The sequence below is a fragment of the Lissotriton helveticus genome, chromosome 9 (genome assembly GCF_964261635.1).
Source record: "Lissotriton helveticus chromosome 9, aLisHel1.1, whole genome shotgun sequence".
Classification (NCBI taxonomy): Eukaryota; Metazoa; Chordata; class Amphibia; order Caudata; family Salamandridae; genus Lissotriton; species Lissotriton helveticus.
This window is the reverse complement of record NC_136070.1, coordinates 968,656,524-968,674,658: the sequence shown is the minus strand read 5'-3', so window position 1 is coordinate 968,674,658 and position 18,135 is coordinate 968,656,524. Positions and strand designations below refer to the sequence as shown.

At 46.0% G+C, this 18,135-nt stretch overlaps 1 pseudogene; it reads left to right on the top strand.

Annotated features, from left to right (window-relative positions):
* Window positions 1–585: 585 nt before the first annotated feature.
* On the top strand, window positions 586–17,645 carry LOC144783332 (homeobox protein Hox-B1-like; annotated as a pseudogene).
* The last annotated feature ends 490 nt before the right edge of the window (window positions 17,646–18,135 follow it).

Here is an 18,135-nt window from a genome sequence, read left to right as displayed (position 1 = left end):
GAGACAGACAGACACACGCAATATCTGAGAGGGTGAAAGGGGCTGGTATTTCAAAAGTTAGAATCGAAAATTGTTCTTGCCAAGTTAACAACATCAGTAATCACAGTTGTAACAAGACAACAACGCCCTTATTTGCCAACTTCATTGTGTGAACCTCCGGATGATGAAAGGCTGAGTCCGCTCAGGTAGTATGCAGAACTGTAACTTGCAGATTCGCACAGATCTCTTCGTGGAGTGTGCGCCCCGCTGAGATTTCTCACTAGTATCCTATTGTTAAAGGTATTCGGTGTGTTGAAGCTTCTCGGTGATAACAAGAAAAGCCTGGGAGTGAACTGAAACCAGTATGAATAGAAAGCGGATTTGAATCACGGCTTCCTCTGTTATTCAATGTGAGCGTCAGCAAAGAGTGTGTTGTTATCAGATTGATGGGCCGGGTTTGATTGAAGTTTCTTTGTCATGCAAATGTCAGAGGGGTGATGGATGGGCTCAGATATGTGACAGGCTTCAGGAGGTCCTCTGCCATTGGGTCCTCACCAGAGACACATGTCCTGGGTGCAGGGGACGAGGATTGAAGGCTCGCCGTCCATGGAAGGGAACATTCACAGCTCTGACAGTCTATCCAAAGGTCTCGGGGCAGGAGGAGTCTTCTCACACAGGTTGCCACTCCGCTGGCAGTGGCAGATGGACAATCCCAGGATGAACTCCTTTTTAGAGTATGCAATTTGTAGCCGCGGGACAAGCGCCTACTCGCCCAAGGGCTACCACCACCCCCTGGACCAGGGTGCCCCAGCCTTCCCGGCCTGCTCAGGTGCTGACACTTACAATGGAGATGGGCGCTTCATGGTGGGGGCAGCGTAGCTGTGTCCAGCCAGCTCCATCAACAGGTCTCAGCCTACCCATCGGGGGCTGGCCTGGCATACCCTGGCCAGGCCCCCGTGTACCCTTCTCAAAGCTGCGGCACGGGTTACGGGCACCAGTTTTACCTGAGCCAGGAGGGCGAGGGGGTATACTTCCTCGGCGGCCTGACGGACACCTACTGCCCCTCCCCCGGGCCCGGCCTCTACCAGCAGCAGCACCCCTTTCTACAGGATCAGCAGGGCTTCCTGCAGGGCACCTACACTCACATGCCCACCTCGCCTCTCGGAGACCCCGAACAGGCCTCCACCACGCACACTTTCGACTGGATGAAAGTGAAGAGAAATCCCCCCAAAACCGGTAAGTGGCTTTGTTCACTATAGTTTATAGAGCTCTTTAGTGAGCAGCAATGCTTCAACCAGAAGAGCTGTCATCTATACAGTGCACTCACAGTGATCTCACGATCTGTCCAGTGCAGTCCAACAGATCTCACGTCGGAGAGGCCTGTGTGATCCTTGCAGTGGACTCACACAGTTTTCATGTTCAGGGGCTCGAGAGGCCTGTGTGATCTGTGTAGTTTTTTTTTTTTTTTTTTTTGTAGCTCAAAAAAACATTTCGCTGGATCCCTACCGAAACTAGAAAAACAGTCACCCACGCCCTGGTCACGAGCCGACTGGACTACGGAAACACCCTCTACGCCAGCACCACCGCAAAACTCCAGAAAAAACTACAACGCATCCAGAACGCCTCAGCCAGGCTCATATTAGACATCCCGCGTAAAGAACACATCTCTGATCACCTGAAAAACCTCCACTGGCTCCCCGTCAATAAGAGGATCACTTTCCGGCTCCTAACCCACGCACACAAAGCACTCTACGAAATCGGACCCGAATGCCTCAACACACGACTATCCTTCTACACCCCCTCCCGCCAGCTACGATCCTCCAACCAAGCCCTTGCCACTGTACCTCGCATCAACAAAACCACCATGGGAGGTAGATCCTTCTCTTACCTAGCAGCTAAAACTTGGAACTCACTTCCCACTCACCTTCGCCTTACTCAGAACCACCTAGCATTCAGAAAGCAACTCAAAACGTGGATATTCGACAAGTAACTCCCCACCCTTCTACAAGCGCCTTGAGACCCTCTGGGTATGTAGCGCGCTATATAAATCTTTTGACTTGACTTGACTTGACTTGACTTGTAGTCTCACAGATCTCTTGTTCAGGGGTTGTTGGTGTCTGCGTGATATGTAAGGTGTATTTACAAAGATCTCATGTTCACGGGCTGGAGAAGCCTGTGTGATATGTGCAATGGACTCACACATATCTCATGTTCAAGAGTCCGTGATACCTGTGTGACAACCAGATAGTAAACTGACTGTGATCTTACCTTCATCTAAGACGTTATGCCAACGCGGCCCAAACCGACTCCCGACTCCACCCTGCTCCTGGCTGAAGAGAGTACAGACTGTAGGCCAGGGAGCACGTGCGGCGGGCGTGCTGTGTCACTGCTGAGTGGGGGCTGGCCAAAATGATGTCCAGGGCCGTCATTGGTAGCGCTACCAAATTGACATCGTATGCACCGCACACGGCACCACCACCACTAGGGGTGCGCGCGCGCATTGTGACGTGCACTAGTTCCACTTCCTGCCTGCGCGAGTGCACTTTCCGCATTTCATGTCGGGCCGGGCCCACTGATCGGCAGTCTATTCTGCGGGGGCCCCTGGGCAGCTGCCCATACAGACCATGCCTAGGACCGGCCCTGGGACTGCCGCCGGCGAAGAAGATAGAGCAAGATATAGAGGAGGAAGCAGTAACAGGAGAGACAACAAAGATCGAGGCAGGAGAAGAAGATGTGGGTCATTCCATGCAGCGGCGGCGGGTAAGGGGGGGGCGGGCGGCGGCATGTGTGTGTCTGTGTGTGTGTGTGTGTGTGTGTGCGCGCGTTTATGTGTGCGTCTGTCTGTGTGTATGCGCGTGTGTGCGTGCCTACAGCCGGCCTGCGTAAGCGCGTCCACAGACCCTGAGCAGCTCGTGCACCGGTCTGTCTCCCTTGACAGTCATCTTAGCAGCAATAGGTCTCGAGCGAGACCTAAAAAGATGTGTTCCCTTAAACACTACTTCAGGTACTGCAAGGAGTCTCCACTCTTAGTATTAATCACTATTATTGTAGTTTAATTCCCTCCGTCTTACTAACAAACAAGTTACAGTTTTTATGAATCATTCATTCTATTAGTGTTTCATTTCCACAGTGTGACCAACTTCAAGCTGGGTACCCACTTATTTTACATCATTGAAAGATGGCTTTACAATCCTGTGTGCCCCGATCCCCGATGCATTTCAGGCCTGGGAGGCCTTTCGTCAGGGGAAAAGTATACTAGATTCAGAAAAAAACAATAACACAATTACATATCGTGTATGTTGTACATTTCAGCTACAATTTCCAATCGTAAGTTTAGAGTTACACATAACAAATCCAGTAATCAAAATCCGAATTTTAGCTCAAAAGCATAAGCTTATTTCTTGCATACCAGCATTATTCCTAATCATCAATTTAAATCAATCAGACGCAAATCAATAGGTACTCTAAAAGCATGGTACTCATTAAACATTGAGTTAGCACCCTGGTCCGTCTTTTACAAGTACCAGATTAACCCATATAGAAAAACATGGTGATTTGAGAACAGCATCTCATCTAATAGCTAAAACAATTTCAACCCCAGAAGTAAATCTGCACATTAATGCAGGTGAGTGGTAAATCTTTCCTTTATTAGAACAGTCTAACTAACCACAGTGGTTCCCCTAATTTCACTTTCCCCAAGAAGTAAGCTTCAAGTTATCTCCTCAAACTCCTGTTTTGAAATACAAACTTCCTGTTAGGAGACCGTGCTACTTTTGTTCTACTTGTTTGGAGATAGACACAGGACTTGCCTGATGTGTCTGATGTATCAAGAAGTGTAGGCCATATTGGAATGGAGTGGCTAGGGGTGAAATGCATTTCTCAACACTTGAGTGTTCTATTTACTCACCCAACAAGTAGGCTTTAAGTTGTCTCCTCCAACTCCTGTCTCCAAATGCAGTGGGACATATTTACAAGGACAGAGTTAAAATTATCGCCGCTTTAGACGCATAAAACTGCCGCTAAAGCGGTGATAATGGGCTTGATAATAGGCTCTTGAGAATTCCAATAGAAGCCCATGTTCTGGTGTAAACTTGGGCTTCTATTGGAAATCTCTGGAATTCTCAAGAGCCTAATATCAAGCCCATTATAGCCGCTTTAGCAGCAGTTTCCTGCCGCCAAAGCGGCGATAATTTTAACTCCGTCCTTGTAAATATTCCCCAAAGTTCTGCTTGGAGACATTGCTATTTATGAGCTCCCTGTTTGGAGATGGAAACAGGACTTGCCTCATGTGCCTGATGTATCAAAAAGTATCGCCTATAGTGGATTGGAGTGTCTAGTGGAGAAATACATTTCTCAGCATAGGAGTATCCTCTGTGCTCACAGAAAAAGTAAGCTTCAAGTTATCCCCTCAAACTCTTGTGTCCAAATACAAACTTCCTGTTAGGAGACATCATTGCTTATCAGCTCTCTGTTTAAAGATAGAAACAGGATTTGCCTCTTATGAATGATATATCAAAACTAGTCAGCCATTCTTGGAATGGAGTGTTTGCAGGAGAAAGATGTTTCTCAGCATTAGAGTATCTCTGTACTTGCTAAAAAAAAAGAATACACTACCTATTTGACCATATTGATAACCCTAGGTAAATGGGTTCCAGACATACTGATATGAATGTGTCTGCTCTACTAGGGAACATGTGTACCCATACAATCATTATGTTGGGCCAAATAGAAAACAAATAATCCCAGGAATAAACATGAGCACATAAGAACAGATCATAGAAAACAACTGTATGCAATGCAGTCCTTAAGACCTTTCGGTATCTCCGTTTGCAGTTTTCTGCTCCAATAAAGTTCTCTTTGAAGCATTAATTTTCCATTGTCAGTCCCAGATTTCAATTACACTAATTCCAATGCTGTATATTTCAACTAACTGATGTTGTGTGGTGCTGTATTAAAATGTACCACTACAGTAGATGGAGGGTTCTTAGTTTTGATATTACTCTTGGGTTCAATTGACCTGGTTTTGAGTTTCCTATCTGTTTTTCCTATGTAAGCTAGCCCATAAGGGCATTTCAACAGGTACACAACATTCTTGATATCGCAAGTGGCTGAAGTGTGTAACTTTCTTTTCAATGTTTAGGGCTCAATACTGTTGTTGTACTGCTGCTGCAATTTTATACTTTTTAGTCTTTTCTGTGTGCCGCTTACTTCTTTTTGTTGCTGGGGCACTGACGTGGTGTATTTTTGATCGCTCATGTTCAAGAGCATTCACTTTTTGCACTTGCACTTTTGGGGTGATATTGTGATAATAAGATCTGTGATTACCTGTGTTTTTTAATCAGGGAAACATCCTTTACGACGCAACTTTTACCACGCAGTGCCTTTACAACGCTGGTTTTTCAATGCATGTCATTACAACGAATTGCGCTGGGGGGCGCTCTAGGATAGGTAAAAATTTAATTTACTATCCAACACCTTCCCTACTATCCACGAGGACTGGAGTTGGAATAGTAAATTAAACTATTCAGTATCCAGCACCCCCCAACGCAAGTCGTTGTAACGACTTGCGTTGAAAAACCTGCGTTGTAAAAGCATGCGTGGTAAAAGCATGCGTTGTAACGTACATCCTTATAATCATTAGTCCTGTGAGAAGTAAACCTGGCATATGATGTCCACTAGTTCTAGTGGGCACCTTGCACCAGTCTAATCGACCCTTATTGATGGTGGTTGTAAAGTCAACCTTATAGAAAGCTATCCTAGTGGTAGCATGAACCAGCAGTCTTCAGGCTAAGACTTCAGTAGGCGAGTTAAGCAAGATGTTTTACCATATATAATCCCTTGAATACCAAATGAAAGGACACCACACAAGGTATATATCAAATATATATGTATTTATTCTAAACACAATCCCTCTGCACTCTTTATGAGGTCAGAGGTAGGGGCATATTACCAAGCAATAGCGATAATTATCGCTATTGCTTGGTTAGAGAGAAAATTTTACCGCTAAGCTGCGGCGATTTTTACCGCAGATAAACCTTGGTATTACCAAGGTTTATCGCAAATGCGATAAAAAACGGCCGCAATGCATGAATATCGCTGAAAAATCAGCGATATTCATGCATTACCGAGCTAATGCTCTTAGCCATGTTATCCACCTCCCATTGGATAACATGGCTAAGAACTGCTCAGGGGCAGGTGTTAGCTTTTGGAGATATTCGCGCTTAGCGCGAATATCTCCAAAAGTTGGTAATAGGAGATAGCGATGTTAGCGACTGTTTCCAGTCGCTAACATCTTGGCACGCCCACTTTGCATGTCATTAGTGATAAATATCACTGACATGCAAAGTGGGGCCCAAGATGGTCGCTATCTCCTACTAGCTGTCGCTAACTGGTGTTAGCAACAGCTAGGTAATAGGGAGATAATTTTATCTCCGCTTTCTTGGCTTTTAAAGCCAAACAAGCGGAGATAAACCCCCTTGATAATATGCCCCTAAGTTCAGTAGAACTTATGTATATAAGACTTGATTTATATGTACCTACAGGTACCTTGATATGATCTTTCAGATGATATCTCAAGATGATTTGGTAAAACAAATTGCAAGCTCTTATCCCAACCGCTGCACACCAATGTGAGAAGTTAGCCTGGCATATGATGTCGACTAGTTCTAGTGGGCACCTTGCACCAGTCTAATCGACCCTTATTGATGGTGGTTGTAAAGTCAACCTTATAGAAAGCTATCCTAGTGGTAGAATGAACCAGCAGTCTTCAGGCTAAGACTTCAGTAGGCGAGTTAAGCAAGTTGTTTTACCATATATAATCCCATGAATACCAAATGAAAGGACACCACACAAGGTATATATCAATTATATATGTATTTAATCTAAACACAACCCCTCTGCACTCTTTATGAGGTCAGAGGTAAAAATACAATACAAGTCACACAGTTAATATACGATAAGTTGCACAGTATACGTTATGCCCTAGGGGCCTCACAAACCATATACTAAGAAAGGGGAAACGGCCACTACAATGCAACCGTTTCGACGACAGGCTTTACCACACATATCTTTACTATGAGATACGTAGTAAAGGCATGTGTGGTAAATGCAACAAAAAAAGGGGGTGTGGGGGGTCTCCCCCCCAAAAATAAAAAATAAAGCGTGGGATTATAAAGGGGGGCTGGGGGGGTCTCACCCCCCCAAAAAAACAAACCTGAAGTGCCGAAGCTGAAGCAATCAGCATCGTTATAGAGGAAGCTGAAATAAACTTCCGCTTCCTCTTTACGACGTACAACCGACGTAACCAATGAAGAGGAGACGACTTAAAAAGGTAAGGGTAATTTTAGTTTAAAAAAAAATACATTTAAGGGGTAAGGGCTGGGCTAATTATAAGGAGTGGGGGCCGGGGTCATGTTAGAAAGAGGTATAACCTTTAACATAACTATGCCCTCACCATGCATAAATTTACAACGAAAATCGTTGTAAATCTATGCGTGGTAAAGGAATATTCGTGGTAAAGGTGATGCGTGGAAAACGAATTCCGTTGTAACGCATGCGTGGTAAAGGGATTGGTGTCACTACAACCCATGCTTTTACCACGCATGCCTTTACAACGCGGTTTTTACCACGCAGTCCATTACAACGCATAATGCTTTTAGGCGCTGGATAGTGAATTATTTAATTTACTATTCCAACTCCAGTCCCCGTGGATAGCAGGGAAGGTGTTGGATAGTATATTAAATACATTCCCTATCCTAGAGCGCCCCCCAGCGCATTGCGTTGTAATGGTTTGCGTGGTAAAAGTTGCGATGTAATGGTAGTGCGTTGTAAAAAATGTGTTGTAACCGTGCTAACAGGGGTAAAGGCATGCTTTGCAACGGAATTCGTTGTAGCGACATACAACCCTAGGAAAGTAGTTTCAGTACCACGTGAGAGTTAGAAAGCAGGCCTGGGGCCTGTGGAATCACTCGGGCTACACTAAACAACCAAAGGTTAGGAAGTAGGAGGCCCACGAGAGATGCGTGCAGTGTCTAAACACTGACGCGGGTTACCATTGACTTTCTATGGTAAACGAAGGAGTTACAAATATGCAATTTAAGGACACTTCCGACTGGACTAGGATGGAACCCTTTTAAACTAGAACACTTCAAGAGTCAAGACCCACGGGAGCACCGGAGTACTCGTGTTACCTCACCCAGGGAAGCCGGGTGCATAGGTGTTTTTTCGTGTCGGGTTTCGCCGTCGTTTTCTATGGAGAGCTGCAAAGAAGTGCTGCAGGCGACCAGAGGAAAAGTGTCCGGGTGGATCCAAGGGTGGATCGGTGATGTGAAGAACCTGAAAGCAGAGGGGACAGAGTCTGGGTCACTAGCCTGTGACCAGGAAGGTACCAGGATGGAACCAGGCAATGTCATGTGCTTGAAGGTGAAGAAGGTGAGTTTGTCTCTTCAGCCAGGAGGTCCAGGAGGCATCAACGATGACCAGGCACTGGATTGGAGCTGTCCCACGATGGATCTAGATGACTGCGGTGTCGGTATCTGGATTTGACTCAACAAGCCTTGGCAACCGCAACCCACGCAGGATGTTGACATTGGCTCTGTTGCAGAGCAACAAGATCTGTGTCGCTTCTCCTTTTCAGGGAATCTGGAGCAAGCCTGTAGCAGCGAGGACCGCAAAGTAAATTCAAGATGGCGTCTTCAGGGGGCTCACTAGCCAATGGGCAAGAAACCGGGAAGATGCATCAAGCTCAAATACAAAGGTGGGGCCCACGGGACACTCGCGGAGTGTGGGGGCCTGGGCTTCAGTACAAATAGTGCTCGGGGCTGGGGCTTCTTGTACCCCAATGCGCAACTTACTGAGTTTTCAGGAAAGGAGTGCAGACAGCAAAATGCAGGATGTCCAAGATGTCCGGTCCCACGTCTCTCGTGTCCGCACGGGTCTCAGCTTTGCTGTGGATATGGATCAGGGTCAGAAAAGTCTGGAAGTCCAGTTCTTGAGTCGCAAAGTCTTCAGGTTTCAACGGGAGCCTTGAAACTGCAGACCAGCGAAGTTGCTGTTGGTGCCTGTTTGCACAGGGTGGTCACTCCTTTACCACAAGGGAGATGTCTTCCATCTTCCAGTCAGAATGGAATGTCGAAGGTCCAAGATATGTCTTTCAAAGATTCATCCAGGATAATCTAAAGTCCCAGGGACACAGCTCCTACATTTATACCAAGGATGGGCGCTGGATTACCTGACTAGGTCCCTCCTTTGGGTGGACCTCAGAAGGGGGTGGTTACACCCCTTTCCCTTTGTCCAGTTTCACACCAGAGCAGGGCTGGAGTGCCCCAGCCACTGGATTGAACCAGGCTATGCATTGAGCACCTTGTGTGCCCCAGGCAATGTCTAGATGCATTCACTGAAAGCAGCCCTCCCTTCCCCAATACACAAAACCCCTGTCTGGGGAGGTGCCAGCACCTCCCTGGACAGGAAACCTATTGTCCAGGCCTCCCCTGCTGGAGTTTCGTCCAGCAACAGGAGGTCAGACTCGTGTCTGTGGCAGCAGCATCCATTTTGTGATGCTGAGGCTCTGTTTAACTTTAACCGGGTAAAGCAGTAAGCTATATGTCTTTTCCCTCTAGAAGGGTGGATTGCTACCCCCGCCGCCAGAATTGGCGGGGTGGTAGTATTCCAAAGTGTTTGACACCTTACACGACATGTTTTGATAAAGCCAAACCAAAGCTAGCATTAACCGCGAGGATTATAATGCACTTAAGAGTATATGGTAGGGCTATATCATAGAACAGCTATAAGGAGATGGTTCCGAAAGCTGCAGAGGGGCTCAGCTCATGCTAGGGCATCCTCTCACATAAAAACAAGCACTCTGCCTACAGGATTTTCGAGGCCTACCATAGGAGTGGCTTATAGGTGTATATGTGTCTATATATAAAGCTATATATAGGTATACTATATCTAAGTAAGGGATGATTATACCACCTTACCGAGGCTGTGTGAACAGACCTGTGGTGTCAGTTTGGAAGGCAAAACAGGGGTGGCACAATACATGCTGCAGCCCCTGGTAGGCCTAAGGTGCACCTATGCCCTGGGTACCTATGGTACACTATACAGGGGCTCACAAGGGTGACCCAGTAACCAATCTGGTATGTACCTAAAGTACATGGTATCAATTTAGAGAGAGAACAGCTGGGCTGTGGGTCTGAATAGCAGGCCCACAGCCACACTAAAGTCGAAAAACCAGAGAATCACAGCAAAAAGTGGGGGTGAACATAGGAAACAGACCATACTCTCCTACAAGTCCTCATTCACGTTCATAGCACATTGCACTTTCAGACTTCCTGATTTCCACTGGACATAGAGCTGCCATTTCCGGTTGACCGTTCATCGGGTAAGAATGGGCGGAAGATCTGTGTTAGACTTTGCTTTTTCAGCGGGGGTACCCCAGACCTTTTGCTTTTTTGGCCCCCTGTTTTTGACCCTTTTGTTGGTGGTCTTAGGACTCTGGGCGCTTTACCACTGCTATTCAGTGCTAAAGTGCATATGCGCCCCCTGGAAATTGTGTTTATGGGTTTGTGATTCCATGATTGGCATATTTGATTTACTGGTAAGTCCCTAGTACAGTGCATTGTGTGTGCCCAGGGCCTGTAAATCAAATGCTGCTAGTGGGCCTGCAGCACTGATTGTGCCACCCACATGAGAAGCCTCTAAATGTAACTGAGACCCACCACTTCAGTTACGAAGTGCAGTTTGTAACTACTATATCGACCTGGTAAGTGCACCAGCTTGCCAGGCCCTAATCTTTCCTTTTGTTACATAAAAGTCAACCCTAAGGTAGGCCTAAGGTACCCCTGTGGGCAGGGTGTTAAAGGTAGGACATGCACTGGTGGTGGTAGTGATTTACAGTGTATTTCATTTTTTTCTATTGAAATGCTATCTGTCCCATAAGATAGAATGAAAGTTTATTTATAAGATCTTATAAACATAACTTCCCATTGGGACAAGATAGAAAGATGGAGTTTAGTATGTTTGAACTTAGAATATAAAAATGCATCTTTTAGTAAAGATGATTTTTATATTGTGTGTTTGAAAATATCACTTTTAGAAAGTGGGTGTTTTCTTGCTTAGCCATCCTGTGTGCCTCTGCCGGTTTGTGGATCGACTGTCTGGCTCTGGAGTGACAGGAGAGGGGGTTTGTGCATTCTCTCAGACTGCCAAGGGGGGGGGGGGAGTTTGATGTGTGCCCTGCCTTTCCTGAATGAGTCAGGGCTGGGCTGAATAGACCTGGGCTGCATTCAGATTAGTGGAAGGAGTTTCCACTAGCACCTGAATTGGCCTGGTCTGCATTTAGAGTGGTGGGAGGATATTTTCCTTGTACCTGAATATACCCTGTCTGCCTTGGACAATGCTGTCTCCACCTCCTGCTGGGAAGATGGACCAGAGAGGACAGAACTGGTTTGGGTTGAGCACAGACACCCTCTTCCCAAAACACAAAGAGAAACTGAGTATAAATATAGGGGACCAGACCCGAGAATTTTAGATTACTGCTGAACTAAGGAACCTGCCAGACAGAAGGGCTGGAAAAACTGTCAGGAGGATCTGCCACTATGCTGCGTGCTCTGCTGTGTTGGCCTGCTGCTGGCTGCTTTTGTACTTTCATCCTCCTGCTGTTAGAGTTTTTTCCAAGGGCTTGAAGTAGAGCTTGCTTCCTGTTGGACGTCTCAGGGAGATAAAAGACTTCAGAGAACCCGTTGGAAACAAGGAACCTGCCAGGAAGAAGAGATGGAAGAACTGCTAGGAGGAGTACTGCACTGGCGTAATGAAAAGTGAGGGGGCCTCCCTGCACGGTACTTAGGGGGGCCCCCTTCGGGCTCAATCAGGAGCTCTCCCGGCCAGAGTTCAGTGCAGAGGGGGACCTTTGGAGCTAGGGGCCCCCCCGCACCGCGTGGGCTGGGGGGCCCTGTGTTACGCCCCTGGAGTACTGTACCTTTGTTGTGTTGTGCAGTTACTGCTTGTGCATTGGGCAGTGAAAGGACTGGACTGAACTTTCTAAACCTGTGCTGAGTATCTCCTAAGGCTTGAAATTGAGCTTGCCTTCTGTAGTGGAGTGGTGTGGCTCACTGGTTAGAGGCGGCAGACCCGGGAGCAGAAGTCGGCCCGGGACCAGGGTTCAATTCCCGACGCGGCAGGGTCCTGGACCAGGGTCAGCGGACTTGACAATTCTCGCCTCGGTGCCTACTCTAACCTGGGGTCCCACTCGGCAACTCTGGGCATTAGCTTGCCTAATCTCCAAAACGGCCCCATCAACGCCAGGGATGCCTGGCACCACCTTGGGGATTCCCTGTAGGGACCATCCCACAGGGAAAGCCAGGACGGGTTCTCCATCGGTATACAGCGCCGGGACGCCCCTTTGCTGGGGCAGCTGTGCGCTTTACAAGTATACGAGATTTAACATTCTGAAGTCTCAGGGACTGCAAAGACTTCACCGACCTCTGGATACTGTCTACGGAACAATGGTTTCAGTTTCCAAAGAGGGGGGAAAACTGAGTTCGTCACTGACTCTGTGCCCAGAAGGAACCGTAGAGGGCACCGTCCGCATCTTGCACTGCAACCTTGGTCCCACCAACAACCGCCGCCGCTGCCGCCGAGCCGCTGCTTGCACCGTGACCTGGGGCCGCCGCACTCCTCACTGCCTTCCTTCACTTCTCCACCTTGGTCTCACCAATGCTGACCGCTGACCGCGACTTCCGCAAATGCCTCGTGGCTTGGGGGCACCACTTGTAAGTCTCACAACTCACCGCCCAATCCCACACCGCAGTCCAAACCAACCGACACCAACTCTCCGCAACCAGCTTTTTTTTGTACATTTATTTGTCCTTATTAGCCTCAGATTCCCTTCCACAGCAACTCCATCCGAGGCTGCCCTTTTTCTGTGCTGGGACAGAAAGGTCCTGATACTGCCTTACTTATCAGAGACCTGCCAATTGCACTTCAATAGCCATTCTCCGCAACCGACTTTGTCGCCTGCACCGTGATCTGTCAGCACCACATCGAGCACCGCCGTCTCTCTGCACTGCAGCCCTGGTCTCACCGACACCGCTGGACTACCATCACGAGCCTCTGCCTGCACCACAACTTGAGGGCACCGCACGCCACACCGCTCCTCTTCACACCGGAAAAGCAATGGTTGACACGACCAGCTCGCAACAACGTGTCGGCCGCAACACAAAAGGTACTGTTTGCGAGTCTGCCGACACCCCAACCGACGCGGTCAGAGTGAACTGTTAGTTTCAGTACCACGGCAGCACCGGACGGAGATGCCGACTTTAAGGAACTGCATTTTTACAGTATTCTTGCAAAATGCATATCTTTAAGTAACTATGTGTTGGATTTTCATCGTTTTGGTCCTGTTTTAAAATATATAAAGTACTGGAAATTTTTCTAAACTGGTGTGGTGCCCTTTTGTAGTGTTTTCACTGTATTACTGTTGGTGTTGTGCAAATGCTTTACACACTGCCTCTGAGCCTGACTGCTTGTGCCAAGCTACAAAGGGGGTGAGCCGGGGTTCTTTTAGGAGTGTAACTCCCTTACCCTAACTAGGAAGAAGGGTCCCTACTTGGAGAAAGGTGCAAACCATTGCCAACTAGAGACCCCCATTTATAACAATCGTCTTCTATCCATGGCTCAACAACTTGGAATAAACTCCTTAGAGAACTTCGGACCACTTCAGAGCTTCAAGTTTTCAGAAGAAAACTTAACACCTGGCTGCTCCAGCTAAATGAGCAACACAATCATCCTTTGGGCAGGGTATCCTCAAAGTTCAGTGCCGGGGCACTCTTTGGAGTATGCGCACGCTATATAACTACAGTTTTATTCATTCATTCTTTCATTTCATTCATTGGCCCACTGAAGGCAAACCCATTTACCCTCAGCTGCGTCCGGATCGTGGCACCAGCCATGCTGTTGGTAATCCTTCACATTCTGCTTCCCTTATTAAGTACACTAGGACTGAGTTGTTTGCATTACACCCTGTTTAGTGGGTACAAATCGTAGTTTCTTAAGTTGTTAACCTTGGAGCAGGTTTTAACTGCTCTAGGTGAAGTTTTTCTCTTGGGCTTTCAGAACATTCTAGGGGCATATTTACAAGCCCCGATCAACACCAGAAAATCAGTTTTAGCGATGTTCTGGTGGCGATAAGGGCTTTGCCTTATTTACATGGCAGTGATAAGCCAATTAACATAGCTCAACGCTGCCTTGTAAATAAGGCACCCTTTCACACTATACTTATCGTGAAAGGGGAGGGCAATGGGTGTTGCAGTGGGCGTTCCACCGCAACACCCATTGATTTAGACGCTGCCCCATATTTACAAGGGTGGTCTAAATATGGGGCAGCGCCAAAATTAAGACCAAAAAAAACCTCGTCTTAGCCTGGCAAAACGAGGAGAAATGCATTATTTCTCCTCGATTTGGCTGTTCCAATGTGTGCTACATTGTACAGTACACAGAGAAAAAGCAAAACGTCATTGTGTCCCTTCCTGCACATGTCCAATCTTAAAAATAAATCATGTGTGGCAAGTTCTGTGTGCTGCATTCTGCAGCGCACATATAAGTTACAAAAAGCCATTGGTGATGTTTATGTGCAGGAAAGGACACCTTCCTGCACATAAACAATCTTTCCCTGCAAAGCAGGCACCTTTGCACAATGGTGCAAGAGTGCCTGCGTTGGTGCTAGGCAGCTGCAATTAGCGCCAGCACAGGGTGAAGTGCAGGGCTGCACTGTATTCTTGTAAATACAGTGCAGTCCTGCATTTCTGAAGTGGCAGAGCGCGGCGTCAAGCGAACAAGGCTAACAGCGCACTCCGTCACTTCATTGTGAATATGCCCTTTAGTTCCTTAGCTAACCAGGTCTATGGACCTTGGACTCTAGATGGTGAAGCTGGTGTGTGTCTACCTTCCTGTATAACATCTTTCACTGCAGGCCTTTTAAACTGCTGTTGCCTACCCAGACACATGCTGGGTATCTTCAATCTACTAATTGATAAGAACTGGGATGTAGTGTTCCTTACAGAAACTTGGCTCAAAGACAGTTCTGCTGCCAACATTGCTCTAGCTATCCTACAAGATTTCTCTATCAAGCAATTTGATAGAGATAATAAAAACGGGGGTGGGGTTGAGATTATACACCATACTGATTTCCCTTGTACTGCTTCTAAGTTTTCTAATATTGACAATATTGACGGCATGTATTTTACTACTACTCTAATTTCTACCTTGGCAGTACCAGATGTCATATCCCTACAATCCCTAACTGACACTTTAAGCCAACTTTATCTGTTGCATGCCAACTTTGTGGTATTAGGAGATTTTATTCTCCATGTGGATAACCCCAATAATAAATCTGCATAGCAATTTGTGAGCACCTTGGAGGGTTTTAACCTTGAGCAATTGTTAAGGTGCCTACAAGGTACAGCCAGTGGTTAATCTTATTTGGTCCAACCATATCTTAATTCCTTTTGAGATTATAACTTTCACCTCACACGCTTTGTCTTGTGTGACAAAAAAGATGTCTAGACCTTGGCATAAAGTAAATAATTTGCTTCCTTCAGCTGCCCTCTAGTCGGTCACTTTAGTTTGGACTGGAGTTCCAGAACAAGATACGGTGCTCTTCAATGGTCTGGGTTGAGAAGGCTACTGACACAATTGCGCCTATGAAATCCCACTCAACCAAGAGACTGAATCCTACAGCACCTTCTTCCTCTGGTGCACTCAAATCAGACAAATCTCAATGCCAAAAATTAGAAAAGCAATGGAGAACCAAATATAATGAGGACGAAAAAGTGATTTATCAGTCCACTCTTAAGAAATATCATGAAGCAATTTGTGCGGCTCAAAAAGCATTTATTGTCATGTCTGTTTCTGAGGCTGACAATTCACCTAGGGAGTTGTTTCAGGTGGTTAGCTCCTTTCTCTCCTCCTTGGCTACTAAAAATACTCTCACTCCATCGATGGAACTCTGTGAAGGCCTCTCAGATTTTTTCATAATAAGATTGAATCAATTTATAATCAATTTCCGATTCTTATTTCCACTCTTCAGATTGTCTCTTCATTTACCTCTACTACTCCCTACTCACTACTCACTACTGTCCTGTTTTACCCCTATATCTCTTGAGGACTCTTCCAAGGAACTTGTCGAATGCAAGTTGGGATCTCTACTCGACTCTTGCCCCCTGGCCATTCTCAATTTGGCTGTCTCAGTGAAAATCCCCCCTGAACAGTTTACTTAAAGATTTCCTTGCCTAGGCTATCGTTCCCTCCGGTTGGAAACAGTCTCTCATACTCCCCCTACTTAAGAAGCTCTCAGCCGATCCTAAGATTCTCAGTAATTTTAGGCCCATCTGACTTCTCCCCATCAAGGCGAAGCTTTTGGAGAAAAAGGTGAATAAGTAGTTTACACACTTTTTGGAGGAGAACCGTCTGCTCCATGACTCACAATCAAGATTTCGCCCTCGTTATAGTACTGAGACCGCTCCTCTTGAGGTCTCTAAATACATTAAAGCAAATCTTGATTTAAACTTCCCAGTCATGGTAATGATTTTGGATTTTTCTGAAGTGTTTGATAGGTCTCTCTTGCTATTTTGCTTAAGAGGCTGGAAATGATCGACATTAAAGACCACACCCTGTTATAATTCAAGTCTTTTATTAGCAACAGTACTCAGGTTTTTTTTTGCTCCTTTCACCTCTGCAGCAAAAGAAAACCCCTGGATTGCAGAGTTCCACAGGGTTTGGCTCTTAGCCCTACCCTTTTTAATATTTACCTGTCACCGTTGACTGATATCGTTGAGTCCTAGGGAGTGAGAGATGTTTCATGTGCCAATGGCACGCAACTCATTTTGGCATTTCACAAAAATGTTACTTCCTCTTTGAGCTCTTTAAAGTCTTGCCTCCAATCTGTTGTGGACTGGATGAATACCAGCTCTTTAAAGCTTAACTCAGATAAAACGGAGGTTCTTTTTGTTGAGGTTAAGTCTACCCCTGGGCCCACCCTTACACTGTGGAAAGAAACCTTGGGATTAAATTTGATACCAAGCTCACTTTTGAGCTTCAGATTTGCCTCCTGTTTCCTTACTCTGAGATCTTTGAGACGAATGCTGCACCTCATTCCTATGGAAGACCGAAATACAATTGCTCATGATCTGATCACTTAAAAACTAGACTATTGCAACAGTTTGCAGCTAGGGCTCCTGGCCATTCTCATTGAGCGCCGTCAAATTATTTGAATGCTGCTGTCTGACTGGTTTTTAAAATCCCTCCTTGGGTCTTGATATCAAGACGTCTGTGCTGGCTTCACTGTCTTCTGATTAATAGAAGGTTCCAGTTTAAGGCCCTTACCCTTGCCTTCAGGATATTCAACCAAAAGGGATCTCATTAAACTCAGGCGGTGCTTCAAGTTGTCTTCTCAGGTCTGCTCATTGAGTTCCAAAAATCTTAAATTGTTTCAAACTACCCATATATATATAAGTCCAGCATAGGTAGCAGATCCTTCACCTACCTGACAGCTTGGCTTGAAAAGCAGCCCTTAAGAAATGTCCTTTAGTAAAGGATTAAAACCCCTTCTTTTTGATTCTGCTATAATGATTTACTAACTATGTTTTTTCTTTTTAGGATGCCATGGGTGATCTTTTCCGTTAGCACCTTTGTGAGGTTGCTGCATGCTTTAGAAAAGTATTGTATTGTATTGATCTGCCTGCCAGTCAATGGGTTTGTGATCTTGGTACCTTTTATGATGTTGTTACAATTACCACTAGGTTTGGTGCAATAATATGTTGTTAACTGTGTTCTCAACTTTGTTTTCAAAATTTTGTGAATGTTTTGTGAACGTTCATAGGCAAATAATGGAGGGTTGCTGAAAATGTTGCTCAGCTCTTGTTCATTACTCAAAAGCGGGCAATTGTTCAGTATGATACGATTACTTTTATAGCTGCTGGTTAAGTATTTCGGAAAAAACATACATCATTTGGATGTATTGGTGCATGGCTTTTCACGTTCTATTAAAGCTCTGCGATCCTTAGAAAGTGTTCTATCTTCTGCTTCCCTTACTTTATGACTGGGATAACTCCTTTAAACAAATGTGTCAAACATCTGCTCTTTCCATCGGTTAAAGCCATC